The sequence below is a fragment of the Mustela erminea genome, chromosome 3 (assembly GCF_009829155.1).
Source record: "Mustela erminea isolate mMusErm1 chromosome 3, mMusErm1.Pri, whole genome shotgun sequence".
Classification (NCBI taxonomy): Eukaryota; Metazoa; Chordata; class Mammalia; order Carnivora; family Mustelidae; genus Mustela; species Mustela erminea.
The window spans coordinates 86,490,780-86,515,727 of NC_045616.1; the positions used below are offsets into that span (position 1 = coordinate 86,490,780).

General features: G+C 42.5%; 2 protein-coding genes across 2 annotated transcripts in view; both read right to left on the reverse strand.

Moving 5' to 3' along the window:
- Positions 1-24,948, reverse strand: part of LOC116586455 (protocadherin alpha-C2) — a 183,647-nt gene that overhangs the window by 110,467 nt on the left and 48,232 nt on the right. The gene's annotated exons all lie outside the window — the stretch shown is intronic.
- Positions 1-24,948, reverse strand: part of LOC116586458 (protocadherin alpha-7-like) — a 106,192-nt gene that overhangs the window by 77,500 nt on the left and 3,744 nt on the right.

Sequence of the window (24,948 nt, forward strand, 5' to 3'; positions counted from 1 at the left end):
TAATGTATAAGATATTAGTAACAAAGCACAGTCATTTCTATTATACTGCAGTTTTTTAAATATTCTGCTTCAAAGTCTATCATAATCATTGAAATATAGAATGTCAGAAGCAACTCTTTGCCTATCATGGAGAATAAAATAAAGAATAATATACATCACGCTTGGCCTTATTTTGCTTACAATTCTCACTTGTAACGACTTTTATCCTTCACAATCACTTCACTGTAGGACTTTAGGAGAAACCCCCCCCCCAAAAGAAACTAAAGTATTTCTACTAACTAAATATTTCATTCATATAAGTTATTTTATTCATACTTCCGTTGGATATAAAAATTCATCATAAATGTGGAATATGTCGTTTTTGGTTCCTTGATGCTCAAATGCAATGACTTTTCATACAATGCTCTTATTCTCATAACATATTAAAATGAAGCTTGGGTACAGATCCTGTAAAGTTTCACTCTAGCAGGAGGAAAGCATTTTCATGTAAAATGTTGAATCAAAACCTCCAGATTTCACAGTATTCTAAAGTGGCTGTGGAGCCCTAATATGAAAAACGTCTGTGAGATGTTTTGGAGCCCAGTCTCTCTAACTAAAATTAAATGAATATAAACTTCAAAATGAACTTTTGGTCTCCCTTTAAATGTGCCCTTCAGGCCAGTTAGTAGTCCCTCAAAATCTGCTTCTCTTCAGAAAATCAGAATGGAAAAAAAAAAGAAAGAAAACTAAATCAGAATGGTGACTATGATGCAAGAGAGAATCAAAGGACTTTTCATAATTTTATTAATTAATTCAAGATCAGCTTTAAGGGAAAACAAAACACAGAAAAGATTCTACAGCTAACTGTAAACAAATACAGAGTTTATAAGCTCATTAAAATTCAAGTCAAAATCTTTAAGCCAACAATTTGTCACCAATCCTTTTACATATAATAATGAAGGGAAGTGAGATAAGAAATCTTTATAGAACCAGGAAGTAATAATAATCATCCCACAAGTAAAAGATAACTTAAATCAACTATAAAACTGGTTCTTAAGTAATCTAAAAAATTTGAATTTTTATGCTTTTGGGCTATTTAAATTGTCTAACACCACTACCCTGATTCTTCATTTTCTATCTTCTATTTTCAAAAAAAGTCAATGTACAATGATTGCTTAGAAACTATTGAAAAAGTAGTGTGTTAGTTATGTAGTCCTCACACACTGTTAGACATAATTAAATTACTAAAGAGATAAAGAACATCTAAAATTAGCTTAATACTTAAACAATTGAACTAGAAGATGGAAATTATATTAAAATTATAATTTTACACCATTGAATTGTAATCCTGAAACTAAAAATAAGTATGAAAGACACAAAATTTGTAGAAAATAGCTCATATAATTTGGAATTATCTAAAACTGTACATTGACTACTTGTATACTGTAAAAATAAGAATTTGCACAAATTTAGCATGTACTTAAAATATTCCAATATCTTTATTAATTTATATGACATTGAGCCATTCCAAAAACTTCATCTGGAGATGGATAATGTGTGCCCTACCTAACATTCACATTTATACATTTACAGTTTCATAAGTGATATGATAGCTTAATCTTTTAAGTATGAAACATTTTGTGTTTTAATTTGGTTGCCTACTATAGAATAAAGAAATTTTAGCCCCTAAAGCTAAAGAGGAGCAATAGCCACATATGAATTTCATCAAATTCTCAAAGAAGGGGTGCCTGAGGGGCTCACTGGGTGAAGCCTCTGCCTTCAGCTCAGGTCATGATCCCAGGGTCCTGGGATCCGGCCCCTGAATTGGGCTGTCTGCTCAGAGGGAGCCTGCTTCCCCCTCTCTCTCTGCCTTCCTCTCTGCCTACTTGTGATCTCTGTCTGTCAAATAAATAAATAGAATATTTTTTAAAAACAAATTCTCAAAGAAATCCGTTACTCCACCACTCTACATATAGCTAGGGATCACTGAATTAGAAGAATGACCTAAGGTAAATGACCTTTGGTTAGAATCATCAGAAAAGATTATAGCACATTAAAAGAAAAGTTCACAAACATCGGAGATAAAGCATTTAAAGACAGGAAATTTAAATTGCCAGATAAGCGAAAATGATAACCTACATTTCACTTTAATAGACTTAACATTTTCCTTTCTAGATGAATCCACAAAATTTGGGTCAGACTGTCAACCAGCATATATTGCACATATTATAATGCATGTCTTCTAAATGCATCTTCTAGATGCATGTCTTCAGCAAGTTCCAAGATGTGGTGGAGTGATATGAATAACTTTATTTGCCTAGTAAACTTTGTAAGCATAAATCTGGGAGCTCTGTTTGACTATGTTGTCGATAAATCTGTACCCATTACATGCGATAAAATTAATCGGCAGAACTTTTAAGTTCCATTATTTCAGTGAAACCACCAAACAATACTGCAAGACTGAATTTTTAACTGCAAATAATATGAAAACAGGTTTTATCTTATCAATTGAGGCAAAACTAAAGATTATTTAATGGAAAAGAAATGTATGACCCATGTTTAACTCTACAGAAAAAGGTAAATGTTTTCAGACTTAAAGAAGAGAGTGTTCAATCTTTGATACAAGCCGGAAGTGAGAAAAGTCAAGCTATCTAATAATGTGAAAATGTTAAAACATAAGGTAGTGTTAAAAGACAAAGAGGACAAGCAAATGTAAATAACCACAGGAATTATCTAGAGTAGTGAGGTTTAGAGATGAAATAAGTGGTCCAAGTACATAACTGAAAATTATACATTATATCTAATAAAGTGCTGACAGTAGAGTCATTTTTGCATCTTCCTTTACCATTTTCTACCAAACATTTGGAGACATGGGGCATTTATTGGCTAAAAAACCTGGTATCGCATGATTAAAACTGGATTTTTATCAGTTGGCATTTGACTAACAGAAATTGTTTTCTAAAACATTTACAGTCGTCTAAAACGTTAATACTCAAAATACAAAATGGATTTTTAAAAATTTAACACAGACTTCAAAATAAGAGGAAATCTATAGAACTCACCTGCCCAGGGTGATTTGATCCTGCCTCCTGCCTTTCCTCTCCAACTTCTTTATCCAGACCAGGTGGAAGGCTGGGGCTGAAGGCCATGAGGTCGGTCTTGGGAGCGCCCTCCCCAGAGCACACCCTCTGCCGCCTCTGCTGCGAGTACGACCAGCTCCCCACCGCGCTGGAGCACACGAGCGTGGGCTTCCCAGGCCCGCACGCGCCCTCCCTGGGCGGAGCCGAGCACCGCAGCGCCGTGTACAGCAGCAGCGTGAGCACCAGCAGGCTGGACACCGCGCAGATGGCGACGATCAGGTACACGTTGATGTCCACCAGCGCCGTCTCGGCGCCAGCGGCGCCCGCCAACACCCGCGACGAAACCTTTGGCGCCTGGCCGCTCTCCACCAGCGACAGCAGCACGGTGGCCGTGGCCGTCAGCGCCGGCTCGCCGTGGTCCTTGACCAGCACCAGCAGGCGCTGGCGCGGCGGGTCCGCCTCGTCCAGGGGGCGCGTCGTGCTGATCTCGCCCGTGTACAGCGCCACGCGGAACGGGCTGCGCGCGCTCCCCGCCGCCGGCTGCAGCTCGAACGACAGCCACGCGTTGTAGCCGGAATCCGCGTCCACCGCGCGCACCTTCGCCACCACGTGGCCCGCGCCCACCGACCGCGACACCAGCTCGCTCAGCGCGCCGCCCCCGCCGCCCGCGCCGGGCCGCGGCAGCAGCGCGGGCGCGTTGTCGTTCTCGTCCAGCACGAACACCTGCAGCGTCACGTTGCTGCCCAGCGGAGGCACGCCCGCGTCGCGCGCGCTCACTTGGAACTGCAGCAGCTCCAGCTCCTCGTGGTCCAGCGGCTGCAGCGCGTACACCTTGCCGCTCTCCGCGTGCACCGACACGTAGCTCGACAGCGCGCGCTCGCCCACGCGCCGCTCCACCAGCGAGTAGGACACCCGCGCGTTCTCCTGCGCGTCCGCGTCCCGCGCCGACACCGTGAAGATGTGGCAGCCGGGCGGGTTGTTCTCCTTCACGAACACCGTGTACTCGGGCTGCGCGAACGCCGGCGCGTTGTCGTTCACGTCCGCCACTTCCACGGACACGCTGGCGGTGGCGGAGAGCGGAGGCGATCCCTCGTCCCGTGCGATCACTACTAGAGCATAGCTCGACACGCTCTCGCGGTCCAAAGCGCCGTCCAGCACCAATGAATAGTAATTTTTGAACGTGGACATGAGCTTGAAAGGGACGTTTGGCGTTAGAGAACAGATCACCTGCCCGTTGGCACCAGAGTCACGGTCAGATACACTGATCAGCGCAATGACAGTACTAGGGTGAGTGTCCTCTCGTACTGGGAGAGATAGGGAAGTCACGGTGACTTCAGGGGCATTATCATTGGCGTCTAATATTTCTACCCAGACTGTACAGTGACCTGCCATTGGGGGATTCCCTTTATCTGTGGCCTGTACTTCAATTTCATAAAACTTGTTTTCCTCATAATCTAAAGTTCCATTAACCCTTACTTCTCCGTTATTTTCATCTAGTGTAAACAAGAGTTTTCCTTTGGGCTTCACTGACACCAAAGAGTAGGTAATCTCCCCATTGACTCCTTCGTCTCGATCTGTGGCGTTTAGCTTTATCACAAATGTTTCTTTAGCAGCGTTTTCCATCAATCTCACCTTGTATTCTGATTGCTCAAATTCCGGATCATTGTCGTTAATATCCAAGACTTGGATGAAAAGCTGAACGGTGCCAGTGAGCTCTGGTTTCCCCCCGTCTGCAGCTGTCAATAGCAAATTAAGTTCTGGAGTTTTCTCTCGATCCAGATATTTTTTTAATGTAAGCGACAATCTTTTAGTCTGCTTACTATGTGTTGGTAATTCTAAAGAAAAAAACTCATTTTGACTTAGTCTGTAGGTCAATAGAGCATTCTCTCCTATATCCGCATCAGAAGCTCCCTCTAGAGGAAAATAAGAGTCAGGTTGCTTAGATTCAGGAATCAGCAGCTTTTGTTCTTTGAGAGAGAAGACCGGTGGATTGTCATTAATATCCTTCACCTCCACCTCCACATGGAAAACCTGCAGCGGCCTGTCCACGATCACCTCCAGGTGGATGCTGCACTCCGCGCTCCGCCCGCACAGCTCCTCCCGGTCGATCCGAGAATTCACAAACAAAATGCCATTCTGCAGATTTACCTCCAGAAGGTCCCCATGACCCTTCGATGCCACTCGGAACAGGCGTGGCACCAGCTCCGCGAGCTCCAGCCCCAAGTCCTGGGCGATGCGGCCCACGAAGGTGCCGTGTTTGGCCTCCTCCAGGACCGAGTAATGAACTTGGCCGCTGCCAGCCTCCCAGACTGCAAGGAGGAGAAGCGACAGCAGCAGACGCTGAGTGCCCAATCCCCTTCTTTGAGAGCCGAACATCGCATACGACATTGACTTCCAAAATAAGGTCCTTTACACTTAAAGCAGCAGAGACTCCGGTTTGGCATTAAAAATCTAGCTTAATTTTTGAGAAGTTTCAAAGAATCCTTTAACAGTAGCGTTCGGCATGATGGAGTCCTTTTTGTATGGGGCGTTCCTGGCTGTTCAGACCAACCCTTGAAACAACTATTTCCACCAAGTAAAGAGCGACACCTTGCGCCTGAATAGTGAGTACTGTGCACTACATCGTACACGATAGAATTTTACTTAAACAGAAAAATATAATTAACTTCAAGTGCTTCATCTTACTTTATTCTCAAAATAGTATTTCCAAAGTGCTTATTGTGGGAACATTCATAGTATAAGTCATATTGAAAGTGATGGTATGTGGAAAATGACATTTTTTTTAACATGAAATTGAAATTTTTGTTCCTACATTTGATTTAGAGTTATACAGTTGTGGTTTTACTTAGCTACATAATACACACAGAGTTTAGCTCTACAGGTAGCCTTATGAAAAACTAGGGTTAAAAATTTCCTAAAGATATTGTTTCTCATATTAAAATGTTATCAAATTTGAATTGTTTTACTTCTAAGCTCTTTTGTTACTTTGGCTGCTAGGAAACTCAAAGACAAAGTTGAGGTATTAGTAACAACTCTTCAGTTCAGTTCTGTATGTCCTTAAGTTCTGTATGTTGTGTTCTCATCTCTGTGCACTTGCCTTTTATTCATACCTATTTTCTTTAGTTGCAATTCTTTTTGTTATTTACATTTAATTGCATTCGTTGCAAGCAATCTTATATCCATTGAAAAAAATGTTTTCAAATTTAGTGTATAAAACAGAATTCACAATGGAAAAGTTTATTGATAGAGGTGAAATTTATATTTGACATACATGATTTATTAGGGAGGTTACTTTGCTAAAATTATAAGATGAGGTATCAAATGACACTTCATGTGATGATGTCACTGATATGGAAGGAGGTGTCTTTCAATTATAAAATAAATTTTATTAGAATTCAATGAAATAAATAAAAGTCACCATGAAAATCTTTGGGTCATATTGGTTATTTCCAAGTGACCAACAGTGGTTTTTGTTTATCTGTCAAGATATATTCATGAAAATAGCTGGCTTTTTTTTGCCTATCACTTAACAAATGCTTATTAAGCACCTCTGAGTACCAGGCACAGGAGAGGACCAAAGAGACTATACAGCTGATAGGAAATTCCATTAGAGAGGGCATAGCCTGAGCATGGAAGGCTTAACCAGCACATTAAAGAACTGAACTTGACCTTCGTGGCACTGGGGAGCCATTGGATATGCTGGACAAAAAGAGTAAAGTTAGACTTTGGAGAGCTGAGACTGGTGAGGTATGCAAGGTGGACTGAAGGGAAGAAGACTAGAACCCAGGAGAACAGCGGGGAGCTGTTGTAGCATTGTAGGTATGACATGAGGTAGGCTGGCGTATAGCAGAGTTCCCAGCACACAGTGGGCATTCAATAAATTGTTGAATGACCTGTTTCTTGTTGAAAGAATTCTGGGTTTGAGACCATAAGTTTATTCAAAACAAGGGGAAAGATTTTTAATTATACTTCCTATAAATGCATATTACTGAGTTAAACACACACACACACACACACACACACACACAAAATGATCAAACATTTCAACCATAAGCCAAGTGGTTTTAATGTTTGTGTAAATTCAGCTTCATAAAATACCAAGCAGAAAATAAGAATTGTTGATATGAGTTATCATTGCTTGAAGATATAACTCGATTATGTGTCTTTGTCTTCTCATGTAGCCTTGGATTTAAGGGTGTCAAAAGAGAAGCCAATGGAAATTTAAAGTAGAAAGTGATTTAGAATAAATATTACTCTAGCTTGAGTGATATTTATCAGTGGGTTAGGCAGCAGCTTAACCCACTGAGCCACCCAGGTGCCCCTATTTTTCTTTATCTTGAATGCACACAGACACTATTGCTAATTTCAGATTTTGTTTCATTTTTTTCTAATTTACTCTTTTCCCCATATTATCATCCTGCTAGAACTCTTAGTAAATAGAAAATTCTTTCTTGGGGCACCTTTCTTGGGCACCAGAAGCCTCTGCCTTCCACTTGGGTCATGATCCCAGGGTCCTGGGATCGAGCCCCCCGTTGGGCTCTCTGCTCAGCAGGGAGCCTGCTTCCCCCTCTCTCTCTGCCTGCCTCTCTGCCTACTTGTGGTCTCTGTCTGTCAAATAAATAAATTAAATCTTTTTTAAAAAGAAGCTTCTTTCTTATAAAACTAATAAGGCAAGCAGACTTGTCACTTTTTTTTTGTCAGAGAGAGTGAGCACAGGCAGACAGAGTGGCAGGCAGAGGCAGAGTAAGAAGCAGGCTTCCTGCTGAGCAAGGAGCCCGATGTGGGACTTAATTCCAGGACGCTGGGATCATGACCTGAGCTGAAGGCAGCAGCTTAACTAACTGAGCCACCCAGGTGTCCCAGACTTGTCACTTTTTATAACACAAAATTATCTTATGCATACATGAAACAATCAGTTATAAGGGCCTCTAATCAAAATATAACATCAGAATCCATTAACAGTAGACTTAACATACTATCTGAAGCCTATCCGATTTATTTTAGAGAAAAAGGAAGGAAGAGATCTCCAACCTCTTCATTATGGACTTTGGGAATTGAGATGGTATACATAATATGGAATCCTCAAAGGTAAATACAGAGATGAACAACAGAAAGTATACCCAAAGTAGATAATATTACATGTCTGAACTAAAACCAGATGTTAATTTAGCAATTACTTTCCAGTAATATGGTATTTTTTAGTATATTAAAGGACATTGGATGAACAGCAAGTCATAAAAGAGTCTGATATATTGTATAAACCAATGACCCATCTTTTGCATTTTAGCTATGATATTTCAGATAGCACCATCTCAACTAATTCATACAAAAGAGATTATGCTATCTTTGAACTCATCTTTAGGGATAAGCTTGAGATATGACAATAAGAAAATGCAAAGAAATTCACATCAATATTAACACTGGTTTTGTAAAATTGATTGAAAACTTGAAGAACTTTGTGCCAGAGTTTTACTAACCCAAACTGGTTAGTCTTTCTTTAAGATTTTTTTATTTATTTGAGAGAGAGAGAGAGTGTGTGGGTGTGGGTGTGAGAGTACAGGGGTAGGGGCAGAGGCAGAGAATCTCAAGTAGACTCCTTACTGAGCATGAAGCCCAAGGTGGGGCTCCACACCAGGGGATCCATGAAGGGCCCCGTAAGGGGTTGGATCCCATAACCATGGGATGATGACCCCAGAGGAAACCAAGAGTCAGATGCTCAATGAACTCAGCCACCCAGGCATCCCAATTTGGTTAGTCTTAAATTTCTTTTTCTTTTAATATTTTATTTATTTATTTGACAGGGAGACACACACTGAGAGAGCGAACACAAGCAGGGTGAGTAGGAGAGGGAGAAGTGGCTTCTCGCCCAGCAGGGAGCCCTATGCGGGACTTGATCCCAGGACCCTAGGATCATGACCTGAGCTGAAGGCAGATGCTTAATGACTGAGCCACCCAGGTGCCACTAGACTTAAGTTTCTACTGTATATCCTACTAGTCATGTATTAGAGTACATGGTTTAATACTCTATTAGTCCTCATCATTCGCTAATACAGCATAACAGGTCTAGTAATTTTTTTATTGAAAACATAACACAGAAACAAATCTTGAAACCATTCTTGGAAACTCAGGAGAGTCTTCAAAATAAATAGATTAAAAATACTATCCAACATTGTATTAACGAAATTATAGGAGATACTCATTGATGTTCACTCTTTGCTATCATGGCTCATTGAAGAATACACAGCTATATGATCACAGATCATTTGTTCAGTCAGCACAAATCTCACAGACAACAATAAAACTGAAGAAGACTGAATTCTTAAATACCCACACACATTCAAAGATTTTCATGGGAGGGACACCTGGGTGGCTCAGTCAGTTAAGCGTCTGCCTTCAGCTCAGGTCATGATCCCAGGATCCTGGGATCAGGTCCCATATCAGGCTTCTTGATCAACAGGGAGCCTGCTTCTCCCTTTGTCTGATGCTCCCTCTGCTTGTGCATGTATGCTCTCTCTCTGACAAATAAAAATCTTTAATAAAAAAAAAGATTTTCATGGAAACGTACACCTTTTAAGCTGTTACTGAAGTATACAATTTTGCAAACACTTATTGAATCCTTTGTTGATATCCAGAATCCTGGAAATAATCATATTACCACCTAAATTTGTCCAAACATTATCGTTATTCACAACCTAAAAAGGACAGGGTCGGGGGCCTGGGTGGCTCTGTGGGTTAAAGCAGTCTTATCTTGGGCTCAGGTCATGATCCCAGGGTCCTGGGATCGAGCCCCAAATCAGGCTCTCTGCTCACCAGGGAGCCTGCTTCCCTTCCTCTCTCTTTGCCTGCCTCTCTGCCTACTTGTGATCTCTGTCAAATAAATAAATAAATAAATTTTTTAAAAGGACAAGGTCATTTTCATATCTGTCATTCGGCTTTGGTGTTCTGCTAGAAGGTTGCAGATCATAGTCTTCTGGGTTTTCTCATATATTAAATTATTCTTCTTCTTTATATTATCTCCAAACAATGGTATCTTGTCCCTACAATGGCAACTCTTCATTATCTACATTATCTACATTACATTGAACGATGTAAAGACCTATCCCAATGTGGCACTACAACAAATGATAATGATGCTCATGAACATCTTCTGAGAAAAAAATCACTTACCACAAAAAAACCTTAATTCTTATCTCAATTACAGCATTGTACAAAATTAACTATGAGGATAATCATAGTTTTTGAAGACGGTTTTTTTCTTAAGCAAAACAGAAAGAAGGATTCACCTGTATATACTTCATGCTTGATTTTCTTAGCCATAAATATGCCTGAGCAGAAAAAAAACTACTGTAGAAGACTCTACAGTGAATAAAAGGATGGCTCTAGAGGCGCTGGGTAGCACAGTGGGTTAAAGCCTCTGCCTTTGGCTCAGGTCATGATCCCAGAGTCCTGGGATCCAGCCCTGCACCAGGCTCTCTGCTCAGCAGGGAGCCTGCTTCATCCTCTCTCTCTGCCTGCCTCTCTGCCTACTTGTGATCTCTGTCTATCAAATAAATAAATAAAATCTTTTTAAAAACTTTAATTAAAAAAGGATGGCTCTAGAATCTAAAAGATATACATTTGAATATCATTTTTACCATGTACTAGCTGGATGGCAGTAGACAAGCTAGAAAATTATCTTACCATCTCTTAGTTCGTCTTTAAAATTTGGATAGTCAAAGATATTTTATTAGTTGTTAAGAGGACTAAATAAAATTACATATTTTAAGTCCTTCACACAGTGTTCTAATAAACAGAAACAGTTCAAAGAGTAGTGGCTTATTTATAGTTGGTGACTCTTCTTGTTCTACTTTGTAGCTATGGTTGAAGAGAATTTCAGTATGATAAACTAGGGCATGTTTTTTCCTTTTCAGAAGATTTCCTAATGCTCATCTTCATGGAAGTCATCCTTTTTTGTGCGTAAAAATGGTGACTAATGCCTCCTCAGTATTTCTGTTAACTTTACCCTATCCATAACATGGTTCTTTTCTACAATGTAAATATATCATATATAATTTATTTCTTCACACAATACAGTTAAAGTGTTTCTAACTTAGGGAAGCCTGGGTGGCTCAGTTGGTTAAACATCTGCCTTCAGCTCAGGTCATGATCCCAGGGTCCTGGGACTGGCCCACATCAGGCTCCTTGTTCAACAAGGACCCTGCTTCTCCCTCTGCCTGCCACTCTCTCTGCTTGTGTGCTCTCTCTCTGACCAATAAATAAACAAAATCTTTTTTTTAAAGGCTTCTAACTTGTACACTGGAAAAAAAGGGACAAAATAAACTTTCACATCAATTGATTTAGATGCTTACAGGTCTAAATACAAGTTCTCTGTGATCTCTTTAAAGAAGACAATTCACATCATGAGTTTGCATCAAATGGATCTAAAGTATACAACATCAAATGTGAAATGTGACCAACACCATCACTGTCAAATTCAAGTGACTTTATAGATACTCCATGGTTGTTATGCTTAAGCTATTTAAATCAATGTCATTTCAAAGACCTACTGGCTTGATGGACACAGGCAGCAGTACCACCTTTCCCCATATATGGGAAGATCCCCTTAAACTCAAAGCACAAGGAAGTGTGAATTTTTCTAACCCTACCCTAAAATACTTCCATACAGCCTTACAATAGGTACCATGAATGGAAGAAACATAAATATGATCAAATATCAATGAATTAATCTGGAGGAGAGCAGCAATAGACTCAGCAGGCAATTAGGAAAACTGAAATTACACTAGGAAATAAAGAAAAAATGTAGTTTATCTGAAGCAGCCGAAGATGATGAAGAAAATGAGCAGGAAATCATGAAAGGATTAAAGGAAAAAGTAAAGTCCTCCCCAAAGGTAAGAGTGCAACTTCATTCAGTATCTCAGAAGCATGCCATTGATTATAAAGAAACAAACTTATTTATGAAAGAAAGCCATCTCAACACCCCATGCCCATTAGTAATAAATAAACTTATGGTTTGAAGGAAGGTAAGAATTCAAACACATTTCAAACTCAAAACAACTAACTTATGAAGTTATGCATTATTATGGTAATTTTTAATACATGAACACAATGAGTGGAGGACACCAATTAGAATAAGGAATTGAACAGAAAAAGTGAACTTGCTGCAAAATTCAGAACTAGAATATTTAAGGTTTGCCTACATCCTCCATTTCCCATCAGTGATTCTCGCCTGGATAACTTAGCCTTCTTCATTTACAGACAGCTTTAGCCATCTATTTCGTTATTGCTACTACTACCACTATTATTATTTCCAGCAACTAAATAATGTTCTGCTGTGTTCATGAAGATTTCGGTGAAAAGTAATAAAAACGGCTAGATATCCAGTGTGTTTAAAAATAAACCATCCCAAGAAAAAAAAACAAAAACAAATAAATGAAATAATAAACCTACACAAATGTCGCTGAACATATTATGCGATTGACATCAACAGGCATTAAATACATTCAGAATTATTGTACTTACATCATTCCCGAAAATCTGCTGTTCTCCACTATCTCCAGAATTTGAACAAGGAGGAATACTAGGGCTGAAGACCATGAGGTCGGTCTTGGGAGCGCCCTCCCCAGAGCACACCCTCTGCCGCCTCTGCTGCGAGTACGACCAGCTCCCCACCGCGCTGGAGCACACGAGCGTGGGCTTCCCAGGCCCGCACGCGCCCTCCCTGGGCGGAGCCGAGCACCGCAGCGCCGTGTACAGCAGCAGCGTGAGCACCAGCAGGCTGGACACGGCGCAGATGGCGACGATCAGGTACACGTTGACGTCCACCAGCGCCGTCTCGGCGCCAGCGGCGCCCGCCAACACCCGCGACGACGCCTTCGGCGCCTGGCCGCTCTCCACCAGCGACAGCAGCACGGTGGCCGTGGCCGTCAGCGCCGGCTCGCCGTGGTCCTTGACCAGCACCAGCAGGCGCTGGCGCGGCGGGTCCGCCTCGTCCAGGGGGCGCGTTGTGCTGATCTCGCCCGTGTACAGCGCCACGCGGAACGGGCTGCGCGCGCCCGCCGCCGCCGGCTGCAGCTCGAACGACAGCCACGCGTTGTAGCCGGAATCCGCGTCCACCGCGCGCACCTTCGCCACCACGTGGCCCGCGCCCACCGACCGCGACACCAGCTCGCTCAGCGCGCCGCCCCCGCCGCCCGCGCCGGGCCGCGGCAGCAGCGCGGGCGCGTTGTCGTTCTCGTCCAGCACGAACACCTGCAGCGTCACGTTGCTGCCCAGCGGAGGCACGCCCGCGTCGCGCGCGCTCACTTGGAACTGCAGCAGCTCCAGCTCCTCGTGGTCCAGCGGCTGCAGCGCGTACACCTTGCCGCTCTCCGCGTGCACCGACACGTAGCTCGACAGCGCGCGCTCGCCCACGCGCCGCTCCACCAGCGAGTAGGACACCCGCGCGTTCTCCTGCGCGTCCGCGTCCCGCGCCGACACCGTGAAGATGTGGCAGCCGGGCGGGTTGTTCTCCTTCACGAACACCGTGTACTCGGGCTGCGCGAACGCCGGCGCGTTGTCGTTCACGTCCGCCACTTCCACGGACACGCTGGCGGTGGCGGAGAGCGAAGGCAATCCCCCGTCCCTTGCGGTCACCACCAGCTCATAGTTGGACACGCTCTCGCGATCCAAGGCGCTGTCCAGCACCAGCGAATAGTAGTTCTTGAAGGTGGACACCAGCTTGAAGGGAACGTGGTGTGTTAGTGAGCAGGTCACCTGCCCATTTTCACCAGCATCACGGTCAGTTACACTGATTAGGGCGATGACAGTTCCCAGTATAGCATCCTCTGGAACAGACAATAATAGCGACGTCACCAGCAACTCCGGAGCATTATCATTAATGTCCAAGATTTCTACCAAGATTGTGCAGTGACCAAACATCGGGGGATGTCCTTTGTCAACTGCTTCTATTTGAAGTTTCCATAATTTAGTTTCTTCAAAATCTATTTTTCCGTTTACTTTTATTTCTCCACTGGCCGAATCAATGTGGAAAAAGTCTTCTGTATTTGAAGAGACATCAGCGGCAAAGGAATAAAGAATGTGGCTGTTTGAACCTTCATCCAAATCCGAGGCGTTAAGTCTAATAACCAGTGTACCGTTTTTCGAATTCTCCAGTAATTTTACACGATGGACTGCTTTGTCAAACATTGGGGCATTGTCGTTTACATCCAGCACTGTGATGTGTAACTCTGTGCTACCTGTCAGCTCAGGTTTGCCCCCATCAGTTGCTTGGAGCACCAATAGAAGCTCTGAAGCGACTTCCCTGTCTAAGGTTTTTTTTAGTACTAGTTGGAGGGGTTTTACCTGATCGTTGGTGGGTACTTCCAGAGAGAAATACTCATTGGGGCTCAGTTTGTAAGTTAGCAGAGCGTTTGCCCCGATATCTGCATCAGAGGCGCCCTCTAGTGAAAAATGCGAGTCAAGAGCCCTTGTTTCGGAAATAAACAAAAATTTTTGTGTTGCTGGGAACACAGGAGGATTGTCGTTAATGTCCTTCACCTCCACCTCTACATGGAAAACCTGCAGCGGCCTGTCCACGATCACCTCCAGGTGGATGCTGCACTCCGCGCTCCGCCCGCACAGCTCTTCCCGGTCGATCCGAGAATTCACAAACAAAATACCATTCTGTAGATTTACCTCCAGAAGGTCCCCGTGACCCTTGGATGCCACCCGGAACAGGCGCGGTACAAGCTCCGTCAGCTCCAGCCCCAAGTCCTGGGCGATGCGACCCACGAAGGTGCCGTGTTTGGTCTCCTCCACGACCGAGTAGCGGACCTGACCACTGCCGGCCTCCCAGACTGCAAGGAGCAGAACGGAGAGCAGCAAGCGCTTGGTTTCCTGGCCACCTCGTCCTGAAGCTAACATCCTGCTTTGCTTCTCGTTAGTAAATCAACATTTCATCGGCCTAAAGATGTAGTCCTTTTAGATCTTTCTTTTGAGTCCTTGTTCCTGAGATCCCAACTGATCTTAACATGGATGTGCACAGTCTTTAAAACACCGGAACCCGTGGAGATTCTTTCTGGTCCGTGAACTATCGTAATTTTCTTCTGTTCAAAGAATCCGCTCCTTAGAGAACAACGACATCCTGTGGCTCAAAATGGAAGTACGTTTGTGTTTATACTATTTCTTTCACTTCTATTGCTTCTCTCATAATTCCTTCATATATTGCTCCATTTTTAATTTGTAGGCCTTTAGTTCTTTCTTTATACATTCCTTATGTGCGGTTCTTTAAAGGTGGTTTTTGCCTTACAAATTAGAATCCTATCAGTTTTACCTTGGATATAGACATCTAAGAGAACGCACTACTGAACTAACTATATTATCATGTATATAAACACTAAAAGAAGTCCGTACTTGTAGATTACTAGAGATGGTGTGTTTTTTAGGTTTTCAGAAAGTGATCATTTTGGAATGGCCTCTTGTTGAGCTTATTCCATTGCTAATACTACAATTTCTATCACTTAATCCTTATACTATGTTAAATTATTCTAAGCATTTCATTCAACTGTGAGAAGAATAACTCAAGATACAAGTTCTCTTAAGTTACCACCTCAACATAATGGTGTTTTAAATCAATACTGAAATGCAAGCTACTTACCAGTTTATCCAAAGATTTATTTTCTTTGATGTTAATGAATTTACCAAGTACTGACTCTGAGAAATACAAAGTATTTTCATTGTATCTGCTCAGAATGAATGTTGTAGTTTCCATCCTGAAGGACAACTTAAACTCACATTACATTCATTGCTATTTATAAAATACTTTCTAACCCTCCCAAGGAAAACCCACTGAATCAGGAATTCAGGTTATATTTTCTGTTTGTTTATATCCATTTTACTCCAGAATTGGCTTACAGAGACTAGAGTAGAGAAGCATCTAAATCTAATTCATTTACTCAATTTTTATTTTCCTGTTCTTATCTCCAGTGCAAAAACCATGTGGAAATTTGCATCACAATACCAATTACAATAAAGCTTATCAGTCTTATAGTAAAAGAGAAATATTTTAACCATTCTCAAGATTGTTAAGAAGCCAACTATCCAATATCTGAAATCCTTCTGATAAGATGGCAGCCACTGGGAAAATACCAAATTTCTCTACTGAAAAAAATTATAAATGGCTACCCATAGCAATCTTTGGTTTTTATGAGAAAGTGAGCTGTAGTCTTCATTTGGAATACTTCTAAAAATAGGGATTCAATGATTATAAATCTATACAAAAGATTTATAGTTCTAACTACTTGTAATTCTTTTTTAAGTTGTGAAAGCCATAAACTGAAGATATTGCATAAAGAGGAGCAAAAACTTTTTTAGCACATGTGGGTTACTAAATTCAGAAAAAGACATGACTAAGACATGACTCCTTGGGTTTGCTGATTTAAATAATCTAGTCCCTTTGGGAATATGACAGGATGGAGGTCCATTCCATTTTTGGTTTAAGGAATTGCTTCATTAGTTAAGTACACATCAAAGACAGTTTTTAAAGCCCTCAGAATACCAAGGCTATCATATAGCTCAATAATTATAGTATACGAATAAAGCCAAATGGATTGGTTATTCATCTTAAAATGGACTATAACAAATACTATGCCATCAAGAGCCATAGAGTACTCGTGATTCGCATCATTTTAATGCCATTTAATAAAATTATATTACACATGATTATAAAATTAAAATGTTAGAGGGTTTTTACGTTTATTTATTTCAGAGAGAGCATTGGGAGGAGGGGCAGAGGGAGAGAAACTCAAGCCAACTCTATGCTGACTAGAGCCTGATGTGGGGCTCGATCTCACGAAGTCAAGAGATCACAACCCAATCCAAAACCAAGAGCCAGGCATTTAACCAACTGTGCTACCCAGGCACTCCTAAGTTGTGACAGGTTTTTAAAAAAAATATTTAATTTATTTATTTATTTGACAGAGGGAGAGACAGTAAGAGAGGGAACACAAGCAGGGGGAGTGGGAGAGGAAGAAGCAGGCTTCCTGCTGAGCAGGGAGCCTGATATGGGCTGGATCCCAGGACCCAGGGAACGTGACCTGAGCCAAAGGCAGAGGCGCTAACAACTGAGCCACCCAGGTACCTCAAAATGTCTGGGTTTTAAAAGAAATTGACTAATTTCTTTCTTGGCAAGAATGTTAAATCCTTAATTTGGAATAATTTCTGATTTCATCCTAAAATTTCCATAATTCTGAGTTAAATGAAAGAAACTGTCCATAAATTTTTTTTTAAATATTTAATCATAAAACAGAGATGGGACACCTGGGTGGCTCAGTCAGTTACACATCAGCCTTCTGCTCAGGTCTTGATTGTAGGATCCTGGGCTGGAGTCCCTGGGATGAGCAGGAAGCCTGCTTCTCCCTCTTCCTCTGCCACTCCCACTGCTTATGTTCTCTCTCTCAAATAAATAAATAAAATCTTTAAAAATAAAGACAAGACAGGGGCACCTGGGAGGCTCAGTGGGTTAAAGCCTCTGCCTTGGGCTCAGGTCATGGTCCCAGGGTCCTGGGATCAAGCCCAGCATCCGGCTCTTTGCTCAGCAGGGAGCCTCCTTCCCCCTCTCTCTCTGCCTGCACTCTACCTACTTGTGACCTCTCTCTGTCAAATAAATAAATAAAATCTTTTAAAAAATTAAAAGGAATTTTCAAATGTTCTTCATTATTAAACATAATCATGACTTTTTCTTCACAGTGCAAAATCTTATACTTGCACATAATAAGCAATATTTCATGCTGATAAAGGAGTAGATCACGAAGAGCTCATTAAACTCTTCCATTTTACAACAGAACTATAAAACTTTTCTTCTGCTCAAAGAAGTGAATAGTACATACAACAGAGATACCACCACTACAAAAATAAAAATGAAAAACACTTTAAAAGTTCAAAACCCTTAATTTTGTAGATTAGGACATTTATAAATGAGCTTCAAGTCTCCTTAGATTACTATTAAAAATAAAATATAGGGGTGCCTGTGTGGCTCAGTGGGTTAAGCCTCTGCCTTCGGCTCAGGTCATGATCCCAGGGCCCTGGGATCAGAGCCCCCACATTGGGCTCTCTGCTCAGCGGGGAGCCTGCTTCCCCCCCCCCCACTGCCTGCCTCTCTGCCTACTTGTGATCTCTGCCAAATAAATAAAATCTTTTAAAAAATAAAATATATACACTGAATACTGAGGACATAGTATGCATTATAAGCTATATTGCACTACAGATATTTCTTTAAGATTTATTTGAGACAGTACCCACCCGTGTGTTCTCTCGCATGCACCAAGCAAGAAGGCTGAAGAGGCAGAGAGAAAGGAACAGAAATCTGCAAGCAGACTCCCCTGTGGGTGTGGAGGCCTGAGTAAGTCCTCATCCCAGGACCCCAAGATCATCACCTGAATGGAGAGTCCCATGCATAACCAACTGAGCAACCCAGGTGCCCCCATATATTTAAGATTTTATTTACTTGTGTATTTGACAGAGAGAGAGTGTGTGCACAAGAAGGGGGAGCTGGAGAGGGAGAAGCAGGCTTTCCACTGAATAGGGAACCCCCTCCCATGTGGGGCTCCATCCCAGGACCCTGGGATCATGACTTGAGCCCCCCTTCCTGCACTCCCCCACATTCTTTAATAAGAGAGAAAAGGCACATATCCACCCTGAAGAGAAATGATCAGAGTAGTCTTTAAGGTAAGAGGGTCATTCAAAATTTAGATTTAAAAATTAAACTACTAATAAAGTACTAGTTAAAGTACTAATCTCATAAATACATGTAACATAAAAAAGACACTAGTTTATGGGGAAAAAACCCAAAACCTACAAACTACATCAAATATTTGTGTTGGAACTATAAATACTTAAAAATAAGTTGAATAATTTAAAAAATTGAAGTATCAAGAAAAACTTGACGCACAGGATACACTAGACAAATTACAAAATGAGCTTTTCTTTCTTTATTTTCTACAGTAAGCTGCATACCGAAAGTGGGTCTTGGACTCACAACCCGAGTTTAAGAGTCACATGCTCTACCACTGAGCCAGGAGATGCCCCCCAAAAGGAGCTTTTAAAATAAATTATATTATATTAAATATTACTAGAAATATTTGAGGTTTTCCAGAAATATTCTATATTAGAAAGAATGGAGATATTCTGAGACATATATGAGGGGAGAAAGCGGTTAATAAAATATTATTTACCAAACAACATATTGAAATAAAAAAGTAATAACCCACCTTCCTAGAGTAATCCCCTTCATTGGACTGCTCTTCCATTTCTCCGTCTGGGACAGGACACGGAGGAAGACTGGGACTGAAGGCCATGAGGTCGGTCTTGGGAGCGCCCTCCCCAGAGCATACCCTCTGCCGCCTCTGCTGCGAGTACGACCAGCTCCCCACCGCGCTGGAGCACACGAGCGTGGGCTTCCCAGGCCCACACGCGCCCTCCCTGGGCGGAGCCGAGCACCGCAGCGCTGTGTACAGCAGCAGCGTGAGCACCAGCAGGCTGGACACGGCGCAGATGGCGACGATCAGGTACACGTTGACGTCCACCAGCGCCGTCTCGGCGCCAGCGGCGCCCGCCAACACCCGCGACGACGCCTTCGGCGCCTGGCCGCTCTCCACCAGCGACAGCAGCACGGTGGCCGTGGCCGTCAGCGCCGGCTCGCCGTGGTCCTTGACCAGCACCAGCAGGCGCTGGCGCGGCGGGTCCGCCTCGTCCAGGGGGCGCGTCGTGCTGATCTCGCCCGTGTACAGCGCCACGCGGAACGGGCTGCGCGCGCCCGCCGCCGCCGGCTGCAGCTCGAACGACAGCCACGCGTTGTAGCCGGAATCCGCGTCCACCGCGCGCACCTTCGCCACCACGTGGCCCGCGCCCACCGACCGCGACACCAGCTCGCTCAGCGCGCCGCCCCCGCCGCCCGCGCCGGGCCGCGGCAGCAGCGCGGGCGCGTTGTCGTTCTCGTCCAGCACGAACACCTGCAGCGTCACGTTGCTGCCCAGCGGAGGCACGCCCGCGTCGCGCGCGCTCACTTGGAACTGCAGCAGCTCCAGCTCCTCGTGGTCCAGCGGCTGCAGCGCGTACACCTTGCCGCTCTCCGCGTGCACCGACACGTAGCTCGACAGCGCGCGCTCGCCCACGCGCCGCTCCACCAGCGAGTAGGACACCCGCGCGTTCTCCTGCGCGTCCGCGTCCCGCGCCGACACCGTGAAGATGTGGCAGCCGGGCGGGTTGTTCTCCTTCACGAACACCGTGTACTCGGGCTGCGCGAACGCCGGCGCGTTGTCGTTCACGTCCGCCACTTCCACGGGCACGCTGGCGGTGGCGGAGAGCGGAGGCGATCCTCCGTCCCGTGCAGTCACCACCAGCTCATAGTTGGACACGCTCTCGCGATCCAAGGCGCTGTCCAGCACCAGCGAATAGTAGTTCTTGAAGGTGGACACCAGCTTGAAGGGAACGTGGGGTGTTAGTAAGCAGGTCACCTGCCCGTTGGCACCAGAGTCACGGTCAGACACGCTGATCAGGGCGATGACGGTGCCCACCTGAGCATCTTCTCGCACCGGGAGTGACAGAGAAGTGATAACCACCGTAGGTGAATTATCATTTTCATCCAGAACTTCCACTAGTACCGTGCAGTGACTAACCATAGGTGGGATTCCTTTATCTGTAACATCTACATGAATTTCATAAGTGTTACTGTCCTCAAAGTCAATTGCATCATTTACTCTTATTTCTCCCGTTTTTTCGTTCATTAGAAATTTCCTCCTTATGCTGGATGGAACCAAAGCACTAAATGAATATATCATTTCCTTGTTTATTCCTTCATCTGCATCAGACGCATTTAGCCATATTACTAACGTTTGGTTCGCTGAATTTTCATACATCTTAACTTCATAAACGGATCGGTCAAATACAGGCGCATTATCATTGGCATCCACCACCAAGATCAGCAAAGTAACAGATCCAGTATATTCCGGTTTACCTCCATCCGTTGCAGTTAATAACAACTGAAGCTGAGGATTTTCTTCGCGATCCAGCATTTTTTCTAGAACAAGCACTGGGGATTTGCCTTTGTCTTTTTTGTTTATAATATCAAGAATGAAAAACTCATTTGGACTGAGTCTATAGGTAAGCACTGCATTCTCTCCAACATCCGCGTCAGATGCGCCTTCTAGCGGAAATCGAGAGTCAAGCAGTCGGGATTCGGGTATTAAAAGCTTTTGTTCTGAGACGGAGAAGACCGGCGCATTGTCGTTAATGTCCTTCACCTCCACCTCCACATGGAAAACCTGCAGCGGCCTGTCCACGATCACCTCCAGGTGGATGCTGCACTCCGCGCTCCGCCCGCACAGCTCCTCCCGGTCAATCCGAGAATTCACGAACAAAATGCCATTCTGCAGATTTACCTCCAGAAGGTCCCCGTGACCCGTGGACGCCACGCGGAAAAGGCGCGGTACGAGCTCCGTCAGCTCCAGCCCCAAATCCTGAGCGATGCGGCCCACGAAGGTGCCGTGTTTGGCCTCCTCCGGGACGGAATAGTGGAGCTGGCTGCTCCCCGCCTTCCAGGCTGCGGGAAGCAGAAGCAAGAGGAGGCGCAAAGCTCTTTGGTTGCTGGGTGTGTAGACCAACATCCTATCTCTCTGCCGATTTACAAATTGATGAACCAGCGGTCTAGAAGAAACATGTTCTCTGAATTATCCTATTCGACTTCTTACATCTAATTTTATCATAAATGGCTGAAATCTGAGAACGTAGCTCCTTTCTATCCTTGAGAAACAAGATTATGCCTTTGTTCTAAAAAACATTTCGTGGAAGACAGCGACATCCGGTGGCTGAATGTGTAAGTACAATTCCGTGCGTTTAACTTGTCTTTCAGTCATCGCTTTTCATTCTATTTTGATGGATTTGTATCTCTACAGATCTCCAAAAGTTCACATGATGTCTCCTTTGTATATAACAATAATTACTGCATACTCCTGAGTATGCAGGGTTTCCTGAGTGGAGAACCTCAGAGAAGCAATTTCTTCCCCAGCAATGATTATCATTAGCTATTTTGGAAAATAGTCTTCATATTTGTATATACTGAGTGTATTAGTATTTCACTGGATGACAATTTTAGACCAATTCCAGTTTTTTTAAGATCTGATTTATTTGAGAGAGAGAGAACGAGTGGCGGGGAGGAGCAGAGGGAGAGGGAGAAGCTGACTCCCCATTGAGCAAGGAACCTCATGAGGGACTTGATCCCAGAACCCTAAGATCATGACCTGAGCTGAAGACAGGAGCCCCAAATATTTTCAAGTTTTGATACTCAATTCACTTCTCTTTGTCATTATCTGAGATTAAATAAAACTTAGTAGACACTAATCTGAAGAATCAATTCTCTAAGTTGTTTAAAACCCCTAAATTTCAGTCATCACTAGTTCGTTGAGAGAAGATCACTGGCTTTAACATAAGAAATGCCTCCATTCTGATTCCTATTCTTAAACTTACTAGTTGTGTGACCTGGGGAAAATAATTTTACCTCTCTGTCTCTTTTCAGTTTTATAACATTCATACAATAATAATATGGTGGTTGTATGAATTATGATATATTATATGCCTAGGATTGTACCTTAAGGGGAGTGAGTGGTTCATAAATGGCAATATTCTCAGTCCTCAATTTAGCCACATTTATTTTCACATTGTGTTAAGACCACAATAAGCTTTTTGGTAAAAAAAAAAATATTACCTGTAGAATATTATAACTGTGCAAGGCCTTCACAGTTACTACTGCACAGGCTGATTGCTGGTTCCGGTCTTTAGGAAAACAGAAAAGTACTTTTAGTGAGAAATCAGTTACACAGGGAGAAGTTTCGCTTTCTGATATGCATCTTACATGGGCAAAAATAACCTTAATTGTGATTCTAAATAAAATAATTCAAAAGTGTGTGATTTCCACTTGCAGAGACAAGTGCTTTCATCTTTGTTATATTTAATCTTTTCAAGGACCCCATTACAATTTTGAAATTATCTAATAGTTTTATCAGTGTCAATAAAGCTCTTCATCACTACCTGAAGTAAAAATATTTTGTTTCTCAAAGTCCTTGGAACCTAATATTCAGCAACTGAAATTCTCTTTTAATATATCTACACTACTGAAAAAAAAAAAGAGAAAATTCTCTTTTCCCAAGAAGGGAAAACTTAATAATAGGAACTTTGGTCTTATCCAAAGGTTAATTTATTTACTTTAATGATGTTATGATTTATAAAAGAGATTACAGTGTGCTCATGCTTCCTGATGATGTAAAAGGTAAATTCCTTGCTACATGTTCACTGATCTTCTGAAAATTTGCATATGATGATAGCCCATAATCAGGAGAAAACAAATATTAAGGACAAAATTACCAATTATATCAATACAGCCATCAATAATAAAGAATAAAATGTATAATTATAGAAGGCATAGTAAATAATAAATCATACTAGCTCTAAGAGACTAAAGGAGTGGGGCAGGGTGTTTAAATTTCTAGCACTCCTCAATCCACATAATCCACATAACATATAATCAAATACCTGGGCCCAATTCATTTAATTAATTGATTCATCTATTCTAATAAATTGTTTTTATACTTTTCTACTTCTTTAGACTGATCTTATGTTAAAGTCCATTCAAATTCTGATTCAGTTGCTCTTGCACATGAAAAGTACAAGGACAAATATATTTTATTTAAGGTGAATTATGCTGACAGACATGGACAGGATTGATTACAGGAGTTCAGAGAATACTCAAGTTATGAAAGAAATACAGTGCAAAAGGGGCACCTGGGTGGCTCAGTCGTTAGGTGTCTGCCTTCTGCCTTCCGCTCAGGTCATGATCCTAGGATCCTTGGATGGAGTCCGGCATCCTGCTCCCTGCTTCATAGGGAGTCTGCCTCTCCCTCTGCCTGCTGCTCCCCCTGCATGTGTGTGTGTGCTCTCTCTCTCCCTCTCTCTGACAAATAAATAAATCTTTTAAATAAACAAATAAATAAATCATATATATATGTATATGTATAATGAAGAGAAAATAAACTGCTTTGTAACATATGCCAAACATGTCCTCTAAAAGGGAAAAGAAAATATTGAAACATATTATTTAAGTGATTTTTACTTGCACTTTCATGGTTTTATTGTAACTCTATTCTCAAAGCTACTGATTTTGCTCTCCTGAGTTTTCAGTTAGGAATATCTTGGGGCGCCTGGGTGGCTCAGTGGGTTAAAGCCTCTGCCTTCTGCTCAGGTCATGATCCCAGGGTCCTGGGATCGAGCCCCACATCGGGCTCTCTGCTCAGCGGGAAGCCTGCTTCTACCTCTCTCTCTGCCTGCCTCTCTGCCTACTTGTGATCTCTATCTGTCAAATGAATAAATAAAAAAAAATCTTTAAAAAAAGGAATATCTTGTTAAAAATCTAACACAATAAAAAATACTGGAATAGAAAAATAAGTCATGTAACAAAACTCAACATAAGTACAAATGAAGTTTCTAAAATATAAATTAGAAAACAAAAACTTGGACTAAACACAGTATGAAGAACCACCAATCTGAAAGTCACATGCCACAATTCAGGAAATATAAATTTAATATGTAATGAGTTTAAAGGTGCAATTTACCATCTCCACATTTCTGTCTTTCAGAATATTGAGAGAAAAAGTAAATCATCATCTCCCCTGATATGGGTAACTTTTTAAAGTTATAGACTAAATTTCAAGAGAATTCAAAGTTTAGAATATACATATATCTGTAATGCACAAACATGTATGTATACTAACAAAAATTTCAGTAAAAAGTAACAAGTCTTTTGAAAAAAGAAAGTACCTCAAGGAAGTATTTTCTCCAATATCAGATAAAAGATGAATTTCAAGAA